This window comes from Microcebus murinus, chromosome 15 (assembly GCF_040939455.1).
Source record: "Microcebus murinus isolate Inina chromosome 15, M.murinus_Inina_mat1.0, whole genome shotgun sequence".
In the NCBI taxonomy this organism is placed as follows: domain Eukaryota; kingdom Metazoa; phylum Chordata; class Mammalia; order Primates; family Cheirogaleidae; genus Microcebus; species Microcebus murinus.
The window spans coordinates 47,036,242-47,060,540 of record NC_134118.1 but is presented as its reverse complement, the minus strand read 5'-3'; the positions used below and the strand labels follow the sequence as shown (position 1 = coordinate 47,060,540).

The following is a 24,299-nucleotide window of genomic DNA, read 5'->3' as shown; positions in this document are numbered from 1 at the left end:
ATATTCTAACTACATGTGGCTCCCTCATCATTCTCTATTTGATGTCACATCACCCTATTTTATTTCTTCATTGTATTTATGATTCTAAATTTACCTTGTTTAGATGTTTAATATCTGCCCCTACCAGAATGTAATTCCATGAGAACAGAGATAGCATTTACCATGTTTACTATGATCTCCCAAGAACCTAAAATGAATTAATACTATATTATTAAGTGTACAGGCTGATATGAAGATTTTGATATTTTGTAACCATTTTAACACATTATATCATTTTTTTAGGCTTTTTCTGGTTTTTTTCTACTCCTTAGCACCTACCATAAGAGAACTGGTTAAAAGCAGGAAGCATACACAAACAAGTAGACATTACACTATATAACCAGGTCAGAAAGCTACCTAATATTTCAGAATTAATGACATGTCTTTTAAATGGACACCGATCCCATATATCAATAAATATTAGTAAGTATAAGCAAATTATTAACTTTTTCAATTTTTTAAATGGAGACCCCATTCTTGCAAGCAATTAATTATATTTAAATAAAAACTACTGAATTAAATTTAGCATTTATGAGTAACATATTTTCATGATTATGAAATATTAATAAAATATCATTTTAAGATGTAGTATATAGTTTAAGTACCATTCTCTATCTAAAGTTTCATTTTATCTCCAAATAAAGAAACCATGTTTGAGCAATTAAAGGTATGACAATTACGAATCATAATATAGAGAATGTCTCAATAAAGATATAGAAATTATAAGAAATAATCAAATGGAAATTATGGAGTTGAAAAATACAAAACTAAAATTAAAACTTCACTAGCAAAACTCGACAGCAGATTTGAGATGGCAGAAGGAGTCAGTGAACTTGAACATATATCAACCGAAATTACCAATTCTAAAGAACAGAGAAAAAAATTTTAAAAATCACCAGAGCTTCACAGACTCACAGAATACCATCAAGCATACTAATGTATATGTAATAAGAGTAACAGAAGAAGAGAAGGAGAAAGTGGCAGAAAATTTTTTGAAGAAATAATGGTCAAACTTACCAAACTGTTGAAAAGCATTCATCAATCTACAGATTCAAGATATTCAATGAAACCAAACCAAAGCAGGGCAAACACAAAGAGATCCACATCTAGACACATCATAATAAAAATGCTGAAAGCCAAAAGCAGAGAAAATCTTGAAAGCAACAAGAGTAAAACAGCTTATTAGAAACATGGAGATCAGGAAGCAGGGGATGACATGCTCAAGATGCTGAAAGGAAAAAAAAAAAAAAACCTGTGAACCAAGAATTCTATACCCAAATATATTTTCAAAACTATCTCTGAAAATAAAAGCAAAATAAAAAACATCTGAGAAAACCAAAGACTAAGATAATTCATTTAAAACAGATCTGCCTTATGAGAAACCCTAAAGAAAGTTCTTCAGAATGAAACAATATAACCAGACTGTAACTCAAATCCATACAAAGAAATAAAGAGCACCATAAAAAGCATATACATGTGTATATATAAAAGACTGCTTAAATATATTTTTCTTCTGTTAACTGTTTTAAAAGACATTCAATTGCAAAGCAAATTATAAACCTGTATTGTTGAGTTTATAACACATAAAAATATATATGATAATAATAACAAACAGGAAGGAGATAATGGAACTATATTGAAGCCAAGTTCCTTTAAATTACCATAATTAAATGAAATTAAATCTTAAGTAGATTACAATAAATTATGATATAATGTAATCTCTAGAGAAACCTAAAAAAAACTCAAAAAATATAGTTAAAAAAACAAAGGAATTCAAGCAATACACTGAAAAATACCTATTAACTCTAAAAATACAATAGAGAATGAAGAAATAAAAAATAAATGAAACATGAAAAATAACTAGCAAAATGATAGACACAAATCTGCTATCAATGATAACATTAAATGTGAACACATTAAGCCTTCTAATCAAAAATGATATGGTATTTTTTCCCAAAAGCATTTAATTACATGCTGTCTACAAGATACACTTTAGATTCAAAAAATAAAAAGGTTGAAAATAAAAGAATGGGAAAAGATATGCTACTTAAACAGTAAGCCTAAGAAAATTGGAGTGGTTAAACTAAGATAATATGAGAGAGGAAGAGGGATATTTCATAATGATAAAAAGTTCAATTCATCATGAAGATAAAACAATTATAAATGTATACATACACTAGGGCTCTAAAAACATGAAGCAAAAATTGACAGAACTGAAAGGAAAAACAGATACTTCAAACATAATAAAGATTTTAGTATCTCACTCTCATAATTAGAATTGCTAGATAGAAAAACAGTACAGATATGAAATGCTTGAACACTATCAACCAACTTCACCTAGTTGACATCTACAGAACATTCTACCCACCAATTGCAGAATACAGACTCTTTTCTAGCACAAATCATACAATGTTGAGAATATATTATGTACTAGGCCATAAAAATGTCTCAATAATTTCAAAATGAAAAAAAACAAAGCATGTTCTTCCATTACAAAAAAATTAGATATCAACAGCAGAATAAAATTCCAAGAACTCCCAAATATCTGAAGTAAACAACATGTGTCTTAATAATTCATGGGTCCAAAAAAAAATCACGAAAGAAATTTAAAAATATTCTAAACTGAATGAAAAGATTTAAAAAGAATATCAAAATGCATGAGATGGAGCTAACTCTGGGTTTACAAATCAATAACCTAAGTTTCTATCTTAAGAAACTAGAAAAAGAAAGGCCAACTAAACCCTAAGCAAGCAGAAGAAAATCAAGAACAGAAAAACGATAGAAAAAAATCAATTTAATCAAAACCTGTTTCTTTGAAAAGACCAATGAAATTGATAAACCTTTAGCTAGAATGACCAGGTAAAAAAAGAATGGACACATCAAAATTAAAATGAAAGAGGCATATCACTACTAACTGACCATAGCAAAGTTAAATGCATATACAGGAATATTACGAACTATATTCCAAAAAATTAAATAGCCTAGACAAAATGAACAAAAATCCTTAGAAAGACATAATTGCCAAAACTAACCCCCAAATTAGCAGAGAAGCTGAATAGATCCTGTGACAAGTAAAGAAATTGAATTAGTAGGTTAAAAAATTCCCAGAGAGAAAAACCCAAACCCAGATGCTTTCACTGGTAAATTCTATCAAATACATTTAACAAGGTAATAATACCAATCCTTCACAAACTATTACAGATAATAGAGGCAGGAACACTTCTCAATTCATCCTACGAGGCTAGTGTTACTCTGATACCAAATTGAAAGACATAAGAAAAGAAAACTACAGACTAATATCCCTTATAAATATAGACATTAAAATGTTCAACAAAGCATTAGTAAACCAAATCCAGTAACATCAGAATTAGATACCATGAGTGGGATTTATCCCAGGGATACAAGACAGGTTTAACTTCTGAAAATCAAATACAGACAGTCCCCAACTCATAACAGTTCGACTTAACGATTTTTTAACTTTACAATTATGCAAAAGTGATACACATTCACTACATTCAGACTTCATGATGGGGTTATGTCTGAATAAACCCACTGTAAGTGGAAAATATCATAAGTTATCCATTTACAATGGGTTTCTGAGACATAACTCCACAGTAAGTTGAAAAGCATCTGTAACGTAACACGCCATGTGAATGAAATAAAGGACAAAAACTACACAATCATCTCAGACACTAGGGTGAAAAATCATACTGGTTTGTCGAGGACTGACGGTTTCCCAAGATGCAGGATTTTCAGTGCTAAAACCAGGACAGTCCTAGGCAAACTATAACAGTTGGTCATACAAAGAGATGCAGAAAAAGCATTTTAAAAAAAAATCTAATATTCATTCCTGATAAAATCACTGAATAGTAATAAAAAGGCATTTCCCTATTTCCTCTGCCAAATATGAAGCACCACAAAAAAAACTATAGCCAGTATTATAATTGATGGTAAAGGACTGATTCCTCTTACTAATGTGAGGATGCCCACTCTCACCACTTCTATCAACCTTTTGATTCTAGACTCCTACTGGTGGTTCTAGTGGAAGGAAGGAAGGAAAGAAAGAAGGGAGGGAGGGGCAGACGGAGGGATGAAAAAATGCATTCTGATTAGAAATGAAGTAAAACTATCTTTATTCACAGATGACATGATATCGTATGTAAAAAATACTAAAATATTCACACCAAAACAACTACACAAACCAATAAACTATTTCAGTGAGGTTTAAGGATACAAGATCAATATGTAAGAATCAATTGTGTTTATATATGCTACCAATAAAAATCTGATATAAAATTTTAAAAACAATCCCATTCACAATAGCATCAAAAAGAATAGAAATAAATTGGACAAAAGGAGTATAAATGTGATACACACACACAATATTATTCAGCCTCTAAAAAGAAGAAATTCTGCAATATGCAACATGAATGAAGCTTGAGGACAATATGCTAAGTGAAATAAGGTAGCCAAGGAAGGACAATACATCTATATTGTCTAAAATACGTATACATTTTAGATATGAGGTATCTAAAATAGTGAAACTCATAAAAGAAGAGAATGGAATGGTGATTGTCAGGGGCTGGAGGCTGGGGAGGGATGAAGACATGCTTATCAATGGGCATAAAGTTTCAGTTATACATAACTAATAAATTATACAAATTTGCTATACATTATATCTATACTTAACAATACTATATTATATTGGACACTTAAAAAGTTAAGAGGTAGATTTGATAACTGTTCTTTACCACAATAAAATATTTTTTTAAAAAGAAATATAAAATGTATATAATTATAAAACATTAATGTTGAATAAGAATGTTAAAAAGATCAATAAATGAAAAAGAATTTTCATATTCATATATTATAAGACTCAACAGTATAAGATAATAATTTTCCCCAAATTGATCTATATATTCAATGTAATCCCTATCAATTCTAGCAGATTTTCTTGCAGAAATTGACAAGCCAATCCCACAATTTTTATATAGGACCCAGAACAGTCAAAACAATCTTTTAAAGCAAGAACAAAATTGGAGGGCATATACTACCTGGTTTCATAACTTACAATAAAGCACAGTAATCAAGACAGGTTGGTAGTGGCATAAAGATAGATATATGGCCGGGCGTGGTGGCTCACGCCTGTAATCCTAGCTCTCTGGGAGGCCGAGGCGGGCGGATTGCTCCAGGTCAGGAGTTTGAAACCAGCCTGACCAAGAGTGAGACCTCATCTCTACTATAAATAGAAGGAAATTAACTGGCCAACTAATATATAGATAGAAGAAATTGGCTGGGCATGGTGGCGCATGCCAGTAGTCCCAGCTACTTGGGAGGCTGAGGCAGGAGGATCACTTGACCCCAGGAGTCTGAGGTTGCTGTGAGCTAAGCTGATGCCACGGCACTCACTCTAGCCTGGGCAACAAAGCGAGACTCTGTCTCAAAAAAAAAAAAAAAAAAAAAAAGATAGATATATAAATAACACAATGGAACTGAAAGCCCAGAAATAAATCCTTAAATTTACAATAAGTGAGGAAATGATAGCCTTGTTAACAAATAGTGGTAGGACTATGAAAGTTGTCACAATCAACATGGAGTGATTTGTGTTAAAAACCCTGGCAAATGGAGCCAAGGAAGGCCATGAAGGTAGTACTCTCATGTACAAATGCCTAATAATAAGAACTATCACATAAGACTCTAAACAAATCACAACCTTGCACAAAAAAATACTTCTGTGAGGACATCTGCCTAGCAACCACTTACCTAACATTAGACAGGCACCACCTTTAGTATTGATCCTCAAGCCAAGGATAATTGATATAAAAAATTATGTAATCATCCTCATTTTTCCTTTAAAACTTTTGTCTTCCTTTACCACCATAAATACATTCAAAGTTTACCATGGGACAAGTATTCCCACTGCAATGCCTATTCCCAAATAAATACCATTTCTTTTACAGAACCTCTCTCTGTTATTTAAGTAGACATATGGGTGTCCAAGTGGGACTGAAGTAAACTCAACTCAGACAAATTAGCAATCCCTAAAACTGAGTAAGTTACTCACATTGAGCCCTTTTGAGCTCAGGTGAATCTCCTCTCAGAGTTCTTTTTGACTTTATCCAGGATCTAATCTGGGTTTAAGGCCACCTCAAATGAACGATCCTACACTCCTCTTAGGACTACAGAAGTCTTTCGGGGCAAGCCCTTTCTCAAAAGTGTCCTTTTGCAGAGTACTCTATTTTGTACAGAACTTACATTCTGTTTGTGAGGCATGTCTTTTCTGGTGAATGCACTTTTGGTCCTTACTGTGTGTAATTCTTTTGTTTGGTCTCCACTCCTGGCTTAAAATTTTTTTGAGCATATTTATTTTGGTTTCATTTCAGTTTGGTTATGTATGTTTATAATTGATTTGCCTCTTTTACTTTTTTTCCTCCCTAATTGTTTTGGAACATCTTCCCAGAGCAAAAATAAACATTCTAAACTGTAACGAGATGGCCAATAAAAGCCTACTAAAGCAACTGTCATAATCTAAAACACTGTTCCAGCTGGGTGTGGTGATTCATACCTATACTCCCAGCTACTCAGGAGGCTGAAGCAGGAGAATCACTTGAGCCCAGAAGTTCAGGGCCAGCCGGGGCAATAAAGCAAGACTCTGTCTCTAATTAAAAATAATAACAATAAAAAAAAAAAATCAGTCCAAACTCCTAACATTCTTGGACAGAATTTGTAAGATTTTTGTTGTTGTGCTCAAGAGATTAATAAGAAACAGAACGAGACTCTCAAATATGGTATGCCACGCTTTCTGAAACTCCAGCTGGCTACATGGCTTTTTCTTGTGAATGCTTTTAAATCACTGGCCATCATGGAGATCATTCTAACTCCCCAAGTCTGTTTTTCTCAGAATTAAATTAGAAATTGCAACCAAATATAGGATTAACATATAGATAGAGTCTTCTAAATTCTCTATATTTTATTCATTTTTTTTTGCATACTTTGATGACTTTTCTGCTGATATATGCTATAGATAAACTCACTGTTTAAGGCACTCCAGCCAAGATTTGTTTTTAAAGTCTTAGAGGGCTTTCAAATTAATGGCTTTACAAATTGTAACACCTCTATGGTAACCAACAACCTAGACACCTTTTGCAAATGTAAATTTGGGTTTGCCAGACTAACAATCACTTAGGGTGATTGAAGGATTGATATTTTAAAAGAAAGTAGATAAAGTTTATAAAAGGTAGGTTCTTGGATCAAACAGATCAAAATCTTGAGCTCAGAGCAATAATATAAGAAGTCTCATATTTTCTATCCAGCAGAAAAATTGCTTTGTCTGCCAAAGGCCATGGGCCAGAAAAAGGTGAAGAAAAACCTGCAAATAACTTCCCTGCCTGCACTGACTAGTCAAGCAAACCAGACCAGCAAACAAAAGATAAATTTGTTATGAAATTTGTTACTAAAATTCAAGGCTGCTTGGAGATTTTGTTTTTCTTACTTATTTTGTTTTTTCAATTGACCAGTCTTACTTAAATGCAAATATATGAAAATTTAACCCTAAACTCATTTGAAATTAAAAAAGTTAAAAAAAAAAAGGGAGGGGAAAGAGTTAAAGATCCTTTTTAACCACTTCCACAGATGAACGCACACAGCCATGATATGACTTTTCTAATTTTTCATTTATCAAAATAAAATTGTGAACATTTAAAAAGAACGTAATGGGCCGGGCACGGTGGCTCACGCCTGTAATACTAGCTCTCTGGGAGGCCAAGGCGAGTGGATCCTTTGAGCTCAGGAGTTCCAAACCAACTTGAGCAAGAGCGAGACTCCGTCTCTACTATAAATAGAAAAGAGGCCGGGCACGGTGGCTCACGCCTGTAATCCTAGCACTCTGGGAGGCCGAGGTGGGCGGATTGCTTGAGGTCAAGAGTTCGAAACCAGCCTGAGCAAGAGCGAGACCCTATCTCTACTATAAATAGAAAGAAATGAATTGGCCAACTAATATATATATATAAAAATTAGCCGGGCATGGTGGCACATGCCTGTAGTCCCAGCTACTCGGGAGGCTGAGACAGAAGGATTACTTGAGCCCAGGAGTTTGAGGTTGCTGTGAGCTAGGCTGACGCCACGGCACTCACTATAGCCTGGGCAACAAGTGAGACTCTGTCTCAAAAAAATAAATAAAAATAAATAAATAAATAGAAAAGAAATTAATTGGCCAACTAATATATATTTATATATATATAAAAAAAATTAGCTGGGCATGGTGGCGCATGCCTGTAGTCCTAGCTACCTGGGAGGCTGAGGCAGTAGGATTGCTTGAGCCCAGGAGTTTGAGGCTGCTGTGAGCCAGGCTGACGCCACAGCACTCACTCTAGCCTGGGCAACAAAGTGAAACTCTGTCTCAAAAAATTAAAAAAATTAAAAAATTAAAATAACGTAATGAAAACATATATGTATATGTTACCTATTCTGATTTACAAGTAAAGCTGCCTGTAAAGTAAAACAAGCTTTCAGTGCTTTAAAGCTTTCCTCATCACACAAGAGCAAAACAGATTCGTCGTCAATGCACAGCACAAACTATCCTGCGGACTGAGTGCTGGCTATGGGCAAGGTTACTTAGCCATAAGAAATATAATTTTTCCTTGAAAACTCACTGTGGTAAAAAAAAAAAAAAGAAATATAATTTGGCTCCAACTGGTTTTTGTTTGTTTGTTTGTTTGTTTTGAAATAGGGTCTTGCTCTATATCCTTGAACTACCCCCCAACTCCCCCCTTCAGCCTCAGCCTCCCACATTGATAGGAATACAGGCATGAGCCACCATTCTCAGCTCATTTTTTTTTTTTTTGAGACTCTGTCCTCTGGGCTAGAGTGCTGTGGCGTCAGCTTAGCTCACAGCAACCTCAAACTCCTAGGTTAAAGCTACCCTCCTGCCTCAGCCTTAGTAGCAGGACTACAAGCACACATCACCACACTCAGCTAACTTTTTCTATTTTTAGTAGAGACTGGGTCTCACTCTTGCTCAGACTGGTCTCAAACTACTGACTTCAAGTGATCCTCACATCTCAGCCTCCCAGAGTGCCAGGATTATAGGCATGAGCCACCGTGCCCCACTCCCAGCTAATATTTTTTAATATTTTTAGACACAGGGTCTCACTATGTTTACCAGGCTGGTCTCACACTCCTGGCCTCAAGCTATCCTCCCTTCTCAGCCTCCCAAATGGCTGGATTACATGCGCAAATTATCACACCTGGCCCAGTTGTCTTTTATAAACTGGTAAGCATGTATTACTGTTTTACTATCTCATGACTAAAATTCTAAAATGTGACCGCCAGGTGCAATGCCTCACATCTGTAATTCTAACACTTTGGGAGACCTAAGTGAAAGGATTGGTTTAGGACAGGAATTCCTGCCCAGACTGGACAACATAGTGAGACATTGTCTCTACAAAAAAAAAAAAGAAACAAAAAAAATTAGCCAGGCATGGTGTTTTACACCTGTAGTCCTATCTACTCAGGAGGCTGAAGCAAGAGGATCCCTCAAGCCGAGGAGTTTGGGGATGCAGTGAGCTATGATCACTCCACTGCACTCCAGCCTGGGTGACAAAGCAAGACCCTGTCTCTAAAAAAAAAAAAAACTTTACATGAAATTCTAAATGAAAGCTGTAAAATATTTGTATGTGTAGAGATATGTTTAGCTATGTTTACAAGTATTTACATATATTATGTTGTATGTTGCATCTACATAATAGGCTCTGATGTAGTCAGCCAGAAATTCCTTAAGGAATTCTATTCGAACTGGCTTACGTGAGTGTTCATAAAAATTGTTAAAATATATGGTAATTAACCCAAATGCCTTTTAATTCACATAGCTTAAGTAAATGTTTGATTAAATATCTGGTTTTAAATTTGTTGATAAAAAAAAAATAGAAACATCTTCAGAATTGTCAACATATATTTTGCCTGGTTTCACTGCTCAGACAGCATTTTTTTTTTCTGAGACAATTTTACTCTGTCACCCCAGAATAGAGTACAGTGTCATCATCATAGCTCATTGCAACCTCAAACTCCTGGATTCAAGCCATCTTCCTGCCTCCACCTGCCAAGTAGCTGGGACTACAGGCATGCGCCACCACACCTGGCTAATTTTTGTGTTTTTAGTAGAGACAGGGTCTCACTCTTGCTCAAACTGGTCTCAAACTCGTAAGCTCAGGCAATCCTCCCACCTCAGCCTCCCACAGACAGTTTTATATTTGTCTCTGATAGATGTTTTAGGGTGTTAGGGTTGACACAAAGGTTATACAATAACCTAGTATATAACCGAATATAAAATCAGCCTAAAAACAAAATAGTCTATATGTGTAACTCTTTGAGAAATAAGATTAATTTAATATTGTTGGTTTAGTAAAAACAGCTGTACCTTCTGAGTTATCAACAAAATACCCATATATTTAAATTTAAGGTTCTTACTCAGGTGAACATTCCATATCATAGGCTATAAAAAGAGTTAATAGGAAAATAACTTGAAATAATGATTACCTTTGTTTACTACCTCAGTTTTCATAAGTAATTCAGGTATAATTGTTTAAAATAAATTGGTTAAATGTAAATGGGACAAATGTGTAAGAATAAACTTTTCATATAATTTGAAATCGTAAATTTATGTTATGTTAAATTGATAGACACTCATTAAGCATCTGGATCATTTCCATATAAATTCCATTTTACCTTATATGAACATGCAAATTGTTGAACATAAATATGTGTGTTCTTGGCTTCTCAAATCTTATAGAAGGACCAATTATCTTTCAGTCTATTAATATACATAAAAGTTATGTTATGGGGAAACATGTTGCTAAAAATCATAAAATAATTCTCATCTATAAAATATTGATAAGTTCCAGTTCAAAATTTCCTGCTTCCTTGGTTTTCACTAAAAATTAGGGTTACAAAGAGTTTTCAGTTCTAATAAATGTATATAATTCTGTAAACAAAGCATAATAAAAAGTAGAATGTTTTTGGATAAGAAAAATCATAAGTAAGTCATAACATGTATGTGTTCTCTATTTAGAAAAAAAGAACTGGCTAAATTCAGAGGTTATTTAAGGTTGTTTCAAAAAGTAAAATATAGAAAGGAGATAGAAACAAAATAGAAAGGAACCAGTAAGTAGGAAAGAGAAATGTGAGTATGAAGATGTATTTCTGGTAAAGGTTAAAAAGAGAGTAACTGGTCGGGCACACTTATAGTCCCAGCTACTAAACAGGCTGAAATGGGAGTATCCCTTGAGCCCAAGAGTTTGAGAGCAGCCTGGACAACATAGAGAGAGACTCTGTCGAGAAGAGAGGAGGAGAGGGAAGGGGAGGGAGGAAAGAGGGGAGGAGGAAAAGGAGAGGAAGAGGAAAGAGAAGAGAAAGAAAAGAGAGAAAAGAAAATAAAAAGAAAAGGAACGAGAGAGAAAAGAGAAAGAAATACAGAAAAAGAGAGAGAGAATAACTTTTCAAAATGATAAGGAAAAAAAGAAATTACATTCTGTCCTAAAGTAGAATGACTGGTTATTTAAGAAAGAGGAAGTATAGGACAAAACTAAAAGTCTAAGCATGATCCAGGGGTCCTCAAACTTTTTAAATAAGGGGCCAGTTCACTGACCCTCAGATCACTGGAGGGCCGAACTATAGTTTAAAAAAAACTATGAACAAATTCCTATGCACACTGCACATATCTTATTTTGAAGCAAAAAAAAAAAAAAAAACAAACGGGCAAAAACATCCACAGGTGGCCTGGGGGCCGTAGTTTGAGGACCCCTGTGACGGTCTGAGTAAGTTGTAGAAGGCTTGTGAAGGATGAATTTATGAAAGTTTGTGTGTGATCAAGTTGGTTCTAATTAAAAGAGAATTATTTATAAGTTTTTCTAAAGTCTGAGCTGTGCTTAAAAATCTACATATAACACTCTCGACAGAAAATTAAACCTTTCGTCCCCTATGTTAGAACAACAAGGCTTTCTTGAAGTCTTGATCTGCTCTTAGTAAAAATTGCAAGAGGTTTTGATTTTTAATTCTGAAATCTGTTTCTTTAAATTTCAATCATATTCTCAACTACAGCTTCACAGTTTAGAGCAGTATTTTCCTCCAGTATAACTTAATTCTGTTAGTATCAATCTCTGGTATTAAAAAAAAAAAAAAAGAAAAGAAAGGATAACTTAATTCTGTGTTCATGGCTTTTTTTGTGTCTGAATTGTTCCATTAAACCAGGAAATTTCCCATTCTTATACTAAGAGCCATATATTCCCCTGCTCAAGGTACTAGTTTTCTTGTTTCTATTCCTCTGTAATATGGTATACACTCATAACCTTGGACACACACTCTTCCTTTGTCTAATTAAATTCAAGTGCCTTTTCATCAGGTTCAACTTCCAGGTTATCTAAATGGGCTTGCTTCCCAAAAGGTGATTCCTCATACAATCACCCTGTATGAGGTTTTTCCTTTTTGGTAACTGGCCTAAGAAACAAAGATTTTACATTTTATCAAGATAATTCCCTGTGTTTCATGTTATCTTTGTTAGGTTTTCTGATTACCTAGAAAAACTGGAGTCTAAAAGACTTAATGTTTCTTCTACATCCATGTAACTTTCTGTATGGCTTTGAAGTCTTTTGACTATTATTCTGGTTAAATGAATGACTAATATTTCACAGTGACCTGTGATCCTGTTTTGATCAGGTGTTTTAAACTTTTTGACATCTTTGGTAGGCATCCCCAATATCAACTTCTAAAGTAAGTATTTCTTTTTTTTTTTTGAGACAGAGTCTCACTTTGTTGCCCAGACTACAGTGAGTACCGTGGCATCAGCCTAGCTCACAGCAACCTCAAACTCCTGGGCTCAAGCAATTCAGCTGCCTCAGCCTCCCAAGTAGCTGGGACTACAGGCATGCAACACCATGCCTGGCTAATTTTTTCTATATATATTAGTTGGCCAATTAATTTATTTCTATTTATAGTAGAGATGGGGTCTCGCTCTTGCTCAGGCTGGTTTCAAACTCCTGACCTCGAGCAATCCGCCCGCCTTGGCCTCCCAGAGTGCTAGGATTACAGGCAGGCGTGAGCCATGGCGCCTGGCCCTAAAGTAAGTATTTCTTGACCTCAAACTAACTTTGGGATATTCCACAAGGTGCTAGACCTTCTCAAAGATTTATAAAAGAGAAACATTAAACTAAATCAAGTCTATTTGATATGTTGAATTATACAAAAATCATTGTCAAATCAGTGATGCTACACCCTTCAATTATACTTCCAGATATTTTATTGATACAAGTATTCCAAAATTATATAAAACTCTTAGAAATATAACATGTAATTAGTCATAATTCTGGTTATTATGTTGTATGCCACAAAAATAACCAAATTTTTCCTTGTTAATTGCTAATTATAATATATTTCCACCAGATGGTTAACCATGGCTATTCTAAGTCTTTGTCACTCATGTTTTCTTATTAATCTCTAAAAGCATTTGCAACCAAAATCATGGAAAATTAGCCAGGCATGGTGGTACATGTATCACTTGAGCCCAGGAGTTTGAGGATGCAGTGCGCTATGATCATGCCACTGCACTTTAGCCTGGGCAACAGAGTAAGACTTAGTCTCTTAAAAAAAGAAAGAAAATTCCATCCAAGTTGTTACAAAAATAAAAAAGAAAAAAAAAATTATAAAAAAAAAAAAAGAAAGAAAGAAGTTTTTTTTTAAATTCACGGGAAAAAATTCTAACAAATACTCTTAAATACACATTTCTAATAATTTTAAGATCAATGGAATAGAAACTTTCCAGAACTCTAATGAAGAAACTGATGAATCTGAGGAATCATTAATTAAAAAATTAAGCAAAATAAAGCTTAATTAAAAGACATTAAGTAATGAAGATGTTTTTATTACTTTATTTTAAATATTGTTGATTCTTTACTTAAACATTTTGTTTTCCAGATTTAAGGAAACTTTTTCTCTTAAGCAATCTATATTTACAGAAATTTGGCAAGATATACTTTTATGAAGAAAAGTGGAAGCATTTGATCCCTTCAAAATTTAGAAACTAATCATGAGTATTCTTATTTTTATGGCAATGTAGTTCTTTACCTAAGTTCAGTAAGAATCTTCTCTCTTTACAACAGGATACAATTGGAAACATAGGTTATATTACCAAGGATTTGAGTGGAAAATTATATTTAAGAATGTGGGGCTGGGCACAGTGGCTCATGCCTGTAATCCTAGCACTCTGGGAGGCCAAGGCGGGAGAATCGCTCAAGGTCAGGAGTTCGAGACCAGCCTGAGCAAGAACGAGACCCTGTCTCTACTAAAAATAGAAAGAAATTATCTGGACAACTAAAATTATATATATAGAAAAAATAGCATGGTAGCGTATGCCTGTAGTTCAGGAGTTTGAGGTTGCTGTGAGCTAGGCTGACGCCGTGGCACTCTAGACAGGGCAACAGACCGAGACTCTTGTCTCAAAAAAAAGAATGTGCATAGGATATCTGGGTTCAAGGGTTTCCAGCTTTACAGTGAGTGAATAAAAACTGTCACTTTCTGCAAGGCCCAGGACCTCAAAACTGTGGGTAAAATCTAAAGCCTGACTGACTTAATTTAGCTTCCTAATCTTGAAAGGTTTTTAAATCTCAGAATTCTATATGGCCAATAGCTATTCTTGCTGCACCTATGTAAATGATCAGACCAAAATTTGATAAAACTAAACTTATTTTATAAACACTATCTTTGGTAGAAATAAGGATGACTATTGAGAGAAAAGTTATGTTTCTAAAGAAAATCTATATGCACCTGTTATTAGATTGTAGACCTGTGCATTGTATTCGAGTTTTTATTATCTACCTATAGACTGGCCTGGATCCTAAATTCTTCTAGGTTCCTCCAATCCAACATTATTTCACAGAATTACTAAAAACTGGAACTGCTCTGTTCCTGAAGCTTTGTTAAGCTGAAACTAGATAAATGTTAAGGGACATGTCGCATGCCTAATGTTTGGGCCACACACAAAAATTCACCAAACTACCCCAATGTCATAATATCCACAGACATTCAATTGCAAACCAGGATGAGAAGTTCATGACTTCACACTGTAGACAACTTTGCCCAAGACAATGGAACAAGACTCCATATCATAATGACACTCTTTACCCCTCATAATGTCTACCTTTTTCACTTGGCAGGATAATGGTATAATTGAAATTTCACAATCAGTAGCTTCTGCTGGTAACTTGACAGAACCTGACCTGAGAGATCCTTTCGTACACCTAGTGGATGACTTCAGCAACATCCCTAATACAACTGTTGGTCACACCCTGTTTTAATTCAACTCAGCCATGGAATACTAGATGATAAGAACACTCTATACTATCTACTGGTTAAGTAAGGAAATGTTTGTGCCAATACTAATACTACATATGCTGTATCTGGATAAATTCCTCTAGGAAAGATGAGACTCATATACACAAAACAAGAAAATAGGCCACATGGTTACAATATGTCCCGCCTACTTCTCTATGGTCATTTGATTTATTCAATTGATTGCCTTGAAGCCTAGGCTCATAGCTCAAACCATCATATTACTATTCATTTTCCTTTGTATTTTCCTTTTTAAACTTTGTACCTGTTATTTCTTAAATTCCTGCAGAAGTACAACTCCTAATAATGCTGGCCCTACACTTTGAGATGATAGCCAACACCTAAGGAATAGACAAAAACTGAACTTAACAAGAGACTCTTGGGAGATTTAGCCTGAAAGTCACTCCCTCCAAGCCTTCCTTGTTGCTCAAATGTGGCTAAAAGATTTTTGACACTGACTGCTAGTCACCAATCACTCCCTACAATGTGGAACCAGACCAACAACCCAGAACAGCTTCATCTGGGCACCAAGGGACAATTAAAATCTAATTACAGGCCAGGCCCAGTGGCTCACACCTGTAATCCTAGCATTCTAGGAGACCAAGGCGGGAGGACTGCTTGAGCTCAAGAGTTCTAGACCAGTCTGAGCAAGAGCAGAGATCCCATCTCTACTATAAATAGAAAGAAATTAACCAAACAACTAAAAATAGAAAAAATTAGCCAGGCATGGTTACACATGCCTGTAGTCCCAGCTACTCCGGAGGCTGAGGCATGAGGATTGCTTGAGCCCAGGAGTTTCAGGTTGTTGTGAGCTAGGCTGACGCCACAGCACTCTAGCCTGGGCAACACAGTGAGACTGTCTCAAAAAAAAAAAAAAAAAAAAAAAAATCTAATTACAGGATAATTGATCAGTGATACTTTTGAAGAAAGATCTTGAACAAAAGCAGGAAATGTGAAAGTTTCTGAATTAAAATGGAGTCAGTTGCTTTAAAAACCCTGACAAATAGAGCCAGGGAAGATCGTGAAGGAAGCATTCTCATGCACAAAGAATTAAAAAGTATAATCACAAAAGACTACAAAAAACACAGCCTAGCATAAAGGCCATCACAACTTTATAAAAACAATACTTCTACAAGGACATGTACTGAGCAACTGCCAGTCCCACTTCAGATTGGTACCATCCTTGTAGCTAAGGATAACTGATTCAAAACAATCACGTTATCCTCTTCATTTTTCCTTCAAAAATATATGTCTTCCTTTATCTCTTGAATATGCACATAGTTTACTATGACATGTGTATTCCCACTGCAATGCTCATTCCTGAATAAATGTAATTTTCTTTTAGAAAGATTGTTACTTAGGTTGACAGAACAACCATATGCAAACAATAAATTGAGACCATTATTTCTCACCTTACACAGAAATTAAGTCAAAATAGATCATAAAATCTAAAGTTTTGAACTAAAACTATAAAACTTCTAGAAGAAAAAGGTGAAAATCGCCCCCCCCAAAGATGTTGGATTAAGTAGAAATTATTTTCTTCTTTTCTTTTCTTTTTTGAGACAAGGTTGCATTGTTTCCCCATCTAGAGTACAGTGGTGTCATCACAGCTGAACCTCAAATTCCCTAGCTCAAGCAAGCCTCCTGCCTCAGCCTCCAGAGTAGGTGGGACTATAAGTGTGTGCCATCATGCCCAACTAATTTTTTTATTTTTCGTAGAGATTGGGTCTCTCTATTTTGCTCAGGCTGGTCTTAAATTCCTAGCGTTAGGAAATCCTCCTACATTGGCCTCCCAGAGTGTTAGGACTATAAGCATGAGCCACCATGCCTAGCTAGGTAGAGAGTTCTTACATAAGACAACAAAAGCACAAGCTATAAAAGAAAAAAACTGAGAAACTGGACTACATCAAAATTAAAATGTATGCCCTTCAAAAGATCCCAATCCCCCATTTTAAAAAAATGAAAAGACCAGCCACAGACTATAAAGAAATATTTGCAAATCAAATATTATTAAAGGACTTACATCTAGAATACATTAAAAAAACTCATACAACTCAGTAAGTCAACTCATTTTAAAAATAGGCAACAGATTTGAATCTTGTCATTAAAAAGGATATATGGGCTGGGCACTGTGGCTCACGCCTGTAATCCTAGCTCTTGGGAGGCCGAGGCGGGCGGATTGCTCGAGGTCAGGAGTTCAAAACCAGCCTGAGCAAGAGCGAGACCCCGTCTCTACTATAAATAGAAAGAAATCAATTGGCCAACTGATATATATATAAAAAATTAGCCGGGCATGGTGGCACATGCCTGTAGTCCCAGCTACCAGGGAGGCTGAGGCAGAAGGATCGCTCGAGCCCAGGAGTTTGAGGTTGCTGTGAGCTAGGCTGATGCCACGGCACTCACTCTAGCCTGGGCAACAAAGCAAGACTCTGTCTCAAAAAAAAAAAAAAAAAAAGGATATATGAATGGCTAATGATCTTATGAAAAGATGCTCAAAAGTATGAGTCATAAGGAAATTCAAATTAAAACCACAGAGAGTAAACAAACTCATATCCACTAGAATGACTATAATAAAAAAGACAGACAATAGTAAGTGTTGGCAAGGACATGAAGAAAACTGAAGCTCTTCACATCTTGCTGTTAGGAAAGCAAGATGGTATGGCTCCTTTGGGAAATAGTTTGACAGTTACTTAAGAAGTTAAGCATATGAGGCAGTAATTCTATTCCTAGATACCTAACAGAAATGAAACCAAACGTCCACATTAAGACTTCTACTCAAATACTCAAGGATCATTATTCAAAATACTCAAAAACTGAAAACAATCCAAACACCTATAAACTGGTCAACAGATAAACAAAATGTGGTACAGTAGTCCCCCCGTTATCTCCTTATCCAGTTTTACTTTCCACAGTTTCAGTTACCCACAAAGGTGGTCTGAAAATATTAAATGGAAAATTGCAGAAATAAACAATCCATGTTTTAAATCATGCACCCCAATCTGAGTAACATGAAATCTCATGCCATCCTTCTCAGTCCTGCCTGGGACATGAATCATCCCTTTGTCCAAATACTCATGCTGTATACACTACCTGCCAGTTAGTCAGTTAGTAGCCATCTCGGTTATCAGATCCTCTGTCATGGTATCACAGTGCTTGTGTTCGAGTAACCCTTACTTTACTTAATAATGGCCCCAAAGCTCAAGAGCAGTGATGCTGACAATTCAGATATGCCAAAAAAGAAGTTGTAAAATGCTTCCTTTAAGTGAAAAGGTGAAAGTTCTCAATTTAATAAGAAAAAAAATTGTATGCTGAGGTTGCTAAGATCTACAGTAAGAACAAATATTCTAGCCATGAAATTATAAATAGTATATTGTTATAACTGTTCCATTTTATTGTTGTTTTTAATCTCTTACAGTGCCTAATTTATAAATTAAACTTTATCATAGATACGTATGTAGAGGGGAAAAAATAGTATATATAGGGTTCAGTACTATCTGAGATTTTAGGCATCCACTGAGGGTCTTGGAATCCCCCAGTGATATACCCATGGATAATACAGAACTACTGTATATTCATAAAAAATAAATACTATTTAGCAATAAAAAAAAATATTGATGCATGTTACAATAAGAATGAATCCCAAAGGCATTATGCTAAGTGAAAGACAGATGCAAAAGACTACCTATTGTATGATCCCATTTATATGAAATATCCAGAAAAAGCAAATCTATGAAGACAAAAACAAATCAGAGATTGCCTGAGGCTGGGGGTGAGAGTGAGGATTAACTGCAAACAGGCTATAAGGAATTTCTGGAGGCCATGAAAATGTTCTAAAATTCGTTTGTGGTAAGTTTCACAATTCTATGTATTTACTAAAAATTACTGAATGTTACACTCAAAATGGATAAATTTTTTGGTATTATAAATAAATCAAAAAGCTAATTTCTTTAAAAGCATGCACACCCAAGAAAATGAAAACATGTTCACACACAAACATGTACACAATTATTCACAGCAGTATTATTCATAACAGCCAAAATGTGGAAACTCAAATGTCTATCAACTCATGAATGGAAAAATAAAATACATCCATACAATGGAATATTACTCAACAATAAAAAGAAATGAAGTACTGACACCTGCTACAACATGAATAAACATTGAAAACATTATGCTAAGTGAAAGAAACCAGTCACAAAAGAACATTATACAGTTTAATTTATATGAAAAGTCCAGAATAGGCCAATCTACAAAGATGGAAAGTAGATCTGCAGTTACTGAAGACTGGGAATGTTGGGGGGAAATGGACAATGACTGCTAATGGGTACAGGGTTCTTTTTGGGGATGATGAAAATGTTCTAAAGTTGATTATGGTGATGGTTGCACAACTTTGAATATAAAGTCAGCCCTCCCTATCCCTGAGTTCCCAAAATCCATGGATTCAACCAACCAAATATGAAAAATATTCGGAAAAAAATTGTACTGAACATGTACAGACTTTTTTTCCACATCATTATTCCTTAAACAATACCATATAACAATTATTTACATAGCATGTACACTGTATTAGATATTATAAGTAATCTAGAGATAATATGAAGTATACAGGAGAGTGTGTATAGCTTATATGCAAATACTATGCTATTTTGCATCAGAGACTTGAGGATCCATAAATTTTGGTATCCTTAAGAGGTCCTGGAACCAATCCCCAACCAATACCAAGGAACAACTGTACTAAAAACCACTGAGGCTGGCTCACACCTGTAATCCCAGCACTTTGGAAGGTGAGGTGGGAGGATAGCTTGAGGCCAGGAGTTCAGTCAGAATAGCCTGAGCAACATAAGGAGACCTCGTTTTTTTACAAAAAATTAAAAAATAAATTAGCCGGGTGTAGTGTCCTGTGCCTGTAGTTCCAGCTACTCTGGAGGCTAAGCCAGAGCATTGCTTGGGGTTTGAGGCTGCAGGGAGCTATGATGATACCAATGCACTCTAGCCCAAGCAACAAAGCAAGATCCTGTCTCAAAAAAAGAAGAAAGAAAAAAAACACTGAATTGTACAATTTAAAACAAATTGAATGGTACATGAATTATATTGCAATAAAGCTGTTTACCCTCCTACACATACACACAAAAAGGTACACAAACTGAGGAGGTAAAGCTATTAACATTGGCAGGCCCTACAACAGTTATCAATGCTTACTTAGGATATAAAAATCCCAAAGTTACAAATTATTCCCATTCTGTCTTGAGTCCTAGAAAAAAAAAAAAAAATTATTCCCAACCACACTCAAGATGATTATTGTGTAAATGAATATTTATGTCTGAGATGAGGGACAATGATCAATCCAAGATATTAGTTAAATCACTAAGCTTCAAAATAAGTCGACATTAAATATTTAAATTTTAAATGCCCAACGTATTTCAATTTCCTATTCAGTTTCGTTTTCATTAGTTTAACTAGGTATCTCAATAATATTCATATGAATCCACTCTATAAAAATTTTGTCCTATATAAACTTTATTCCTAAATTCCTATAAACCTAACTCAATAATTTCCAGTCTTATATAAAGTCATCCTACCTTTTGAAGGAACTCTGAAATACAAATACCCAATCCTATCTTAGTAAACATACATTTTTCTGTCATTCTAGCGCTAGAAAAGGTGCATAATTTACCTCTCGATACAGACTCACAGATAAAAAGAAAAGCAAATCTGATTACCAAACACACGATTACTGTTCTCTCATCACCGGATTAGAATTTAAACCATACAGCTGAAGTAAATGTTCATGAACATAAGAAAGGGGGAAGTATTACAGTTTTACAACGAAGTGTCCCCTTCTTAGTCATTTAATGGAGTACTAAGAACTTAAAAGCTATTCTGCAGTGAATGTGGCTCCTAGAAAGGAAGCCCAGGATGCTGGCACGTGAGGAACACTAGAAACTGCAATCTGGATTACTCTTGGTGTTATGAATATTTTCTCCGTCCTTTATTGACACGGAATAAAAATGCCCAACTAGAGCAAGAGAGGGGGCTCGGCTGCCCTGCTCGCGAAGCTGCTCCGTGAGAGTCAGCACCGAGTTAGTACCCGGCCCTGGCAGAGCCCTCACCGTCCTCCTCCCGCGCCCCCAGAACATCCAGTAGCGCGGTCCCTGAGGGCCAGCTTCGCGAGAAAAGATCCAGAAGGCGGTTACTGGACGTGCGTGTTACTGAGCCTGTTTTTGTTTTGTTTAAAAAACAGATTCCGAGCAGCGCCAAGCCTGCCTCCCCCTCCCCCAGGGAATTGGGGGAAGTGGCAGCAGGGGGCTGGCGTGGAGAGCGAGAATAAAAGAACGGCCGAGTTCAACCTGTCGTGCAAGCTAGCAGCGGAGGGAAGGAAAGGTAAGCGGCGGCGATAAGGCCCGACCGGGAAGGAAACTGGTGTCCAGCCACCACCACCCCCCACCCCGCCCCGCCACACGGAGCGGCCCGAGCCTCCCGGGTCCCGCCCCGAGCTCGCCGCCCAGCCCCGATGCCCGCCGCAGACTCCCGCCCAACACGGACCCTCCCAGGACGCGCTTCCTCGGGAGCCGAGCCGGACCCCAGCCCCGGCCTCCCCGCGGGATGAGGCGGGTCAGTTCAGTCCGCTTCTCGGCAGAGGTGACTCGCGCAGAGATGTAAACACGGCGAGACCAGCTGCGCGCGGCCCATCCCCCCCGCCGGGGTCCGTAACCTCTTCCCTCAGCCCTGCCCTGCGCCCCGCGTTCCCAGCCGGCGGGCGCGCAGCGCGCCTTCCCCTTTCTCCAAGTCCCGCTCCCCGACCGTTGCCGGGGGACACTCAGCCCCCTTTCCCCGGCCCCATTCTGGTGTCACCGCCACAGCCTCCGGAAAACCCCTCCGCAAACCCCGGAGCAAACAACACAGGCGCGGGGCGGGGGCGCGGAGGGAGGAGGCGGCACTCGGGACAGCGAGGCTTTATCGCCGCGCCCTCCGCGCTCCCCCTCTCCAGCCTCGGCTGCCCGCGCTCTTACCTGCTCTCCGCGTCGCCTGGGAAAGACCGCAGCACCCCTTTCCCTCCCAGCAGGGCCGCGGACGAGCCGCCGCAGCCGCCGTTGGCCGGGCGTCCGGAGGGAGCCGGGGCCTCCCCCGCAGCCCAGGCAGCTCCACAGGGAGAGGAGGAGACAAAACAGAGGCGCGCCGCCCCGCGCTGCGCCCCCCGCCCGCGCCGCTCCACCGACCCCCAACCGCCGAAGCGACGGCGGCGACACAGAGCTCGGCGCGGGGAGCAATGGTGGCCCCCGCCCCGCTCCCGGCCTCCTCCCTCCACCCCCCGCCTCGGCTCCTCCCCCTCGGCCTCCAGCCGCCGCCACCAGGACACTCCAGTCCGCCTCCCCCTCCCCGCCGCTCCGAGCGCTCCTCCCCTCCCCACGCGGCGGGGCGGGGCGGGGGTGGGGGGACGGCACCGCCAGTCACCGCAGCGCCTGTCAAACCCCGACCGTCTATTTATACCCCGCGGCGCCCCGCCGCCCTCGGCCCCCACCAACACGCCGAACCTGCCTCTGTTGCTCTCTCGAATCCCGCCTTCCTCTTAGCGCCCAACTTCTCCCAAACCCGCCTTCTCAGGTAAAGACGCTCGCCACTTGTCCGGCTCGCTGTCCGGGGCTCCCCCATCCCGCCCTCCAGCCCAGGACTGGTGCGGGGAGCCCCACCGCGCGGGGCAGGCGTGTAGGGACTGAGGGACCGCGCGTGCACCTGCAGCGCCCGCCCGCCCGCTTCTCCCAGCTGACCGGGACCGCACGCACACACCCTTGCCACTCTCTGAGGCCCCTTGCGGGCCCTGGCTGTCACCCCGTTCCTAACTCGGGCCTCTCGCCCTTGTCCTCTGGGGACTGCCCCACACTCGGGCAGTCCGACAGTTACTGCGGAGCGAGGGGTTGCAAAACTCCTAGCCTAGATCCGTCTCGTCCCCTCTCCTCAGCTTCTGCTAAGTAAAAGGTGGGGGTGCGGGCGGGCAGGAGCGCGACGCCGCCCCGCCCCGGCCGGTGACGCACGTGGCGCACCGCCCCGCCAGCCTCGCGCCCCTCGGCGCCGCCCGCTCCTCCTCCCCGCTCGCAAACGCCCGGCCTAGCACACCCGCGGACCCCGCCCCATTCCCAGAAATTACCACCCGCCCAACGGCCCGGCCGCGCGGCGGTTGGTGCCGGCGTTTGCTGGCGGTCGGGCGCCCGGGCCCAGCGCGCAGCTGCGGAGCGCGGCGGGCGCCCCTCGGCGCTGCCCCGGGAGCTGCCGGCGCCCGCACCGAGCCATTGTCGCTCCGCGCTCGGTCCGCTGTGGAGAAGTAACTCAAGTCCGAGTATTGTTGGTGCGAGGATGGAGAGTGTGTTGGAGAGGGAGTATTTGGGGCCAAGCGCCTGAGAATTCGAAAACGAAAACCCAGCAGTCGCTGCACGCTTCTGGTTTCACACTTTCACACAAAGAGGAACCTCTGAACAGGGCACTCTCACGCGCCTCCAAGTGCACAAAAGCCAATGACACGGTGTCCTGGGTTGCCCAGCGTTCGGCGCGTCTCATTAATGGTTTTTCTTAGGCACAGTTATGCATACAAACGCCTCATTCGCTTCCCTCACCACCACCATTCCCCGCCGCCGCGTTTTCTTGTATTTGTTTCTTTAACAAAGCATTGACCGTCCCGGTGCGCGCGGGGCTGTCCCGGTGCTCCCCTCTCCGGCTCCTGCAGCCTCACTGCCATAGACCTGGCACCTGGCACACTATTCGCCAGGTTCATTTCAGGGCTCTAGCCCTACTCTTTTGCTGCTCCACAGCCAGTCTTGAGTGAAGAAACCCTGAGGAATATAAGTGGTAGCTGTTCTTGAACGTGGGAATCATGGAAATAACCCTAGAGTAGA

General features: G+C 38.9%; 1 protein-coding gene and 1 long non-coding RNA gene across 4 annotated transcripts in view; one reads left to right on the top strand and one right to left on the bottom strand.

Moving 5' to 3' along the window:
- ELF2 (E74 like ETS transcription factor 2) overlaps positions 1–22,699 on the bottom strand; it is a 113,566-nt gene extending 90,867 nt beyond the window's left edge. For all 3 annotated transcript variants that reach the window (XM_012766297.3, XM_012766300.2, XM_076010614.1), the window contains exon 1: positions 22,425–22,699. The gene's annotated coding sequence lies outside the window, so the exon portion shown is untranslated. The remainder of the gene's footprint in view (positions 1–22,424) is intronic.
- A 219-nt stretch (positions 22,700–22,918) lies between these two features.
- The window catches only part of LOC142876360 (uncharacterized), a 77,152-nt gene continuing 75,771 nt past the window's right edge, over positions 22,919–24,299 (top strand). Inside the window, exon 1 of the long non-coding RNA XR_012923248.1 lies at positions 22,919–23,016. This is a non-coding gene — a long non-coding RNA (uncharacterized LOC142876360). The remainder of the gene's footprint in view (positions 23,017–24,299) is intronic.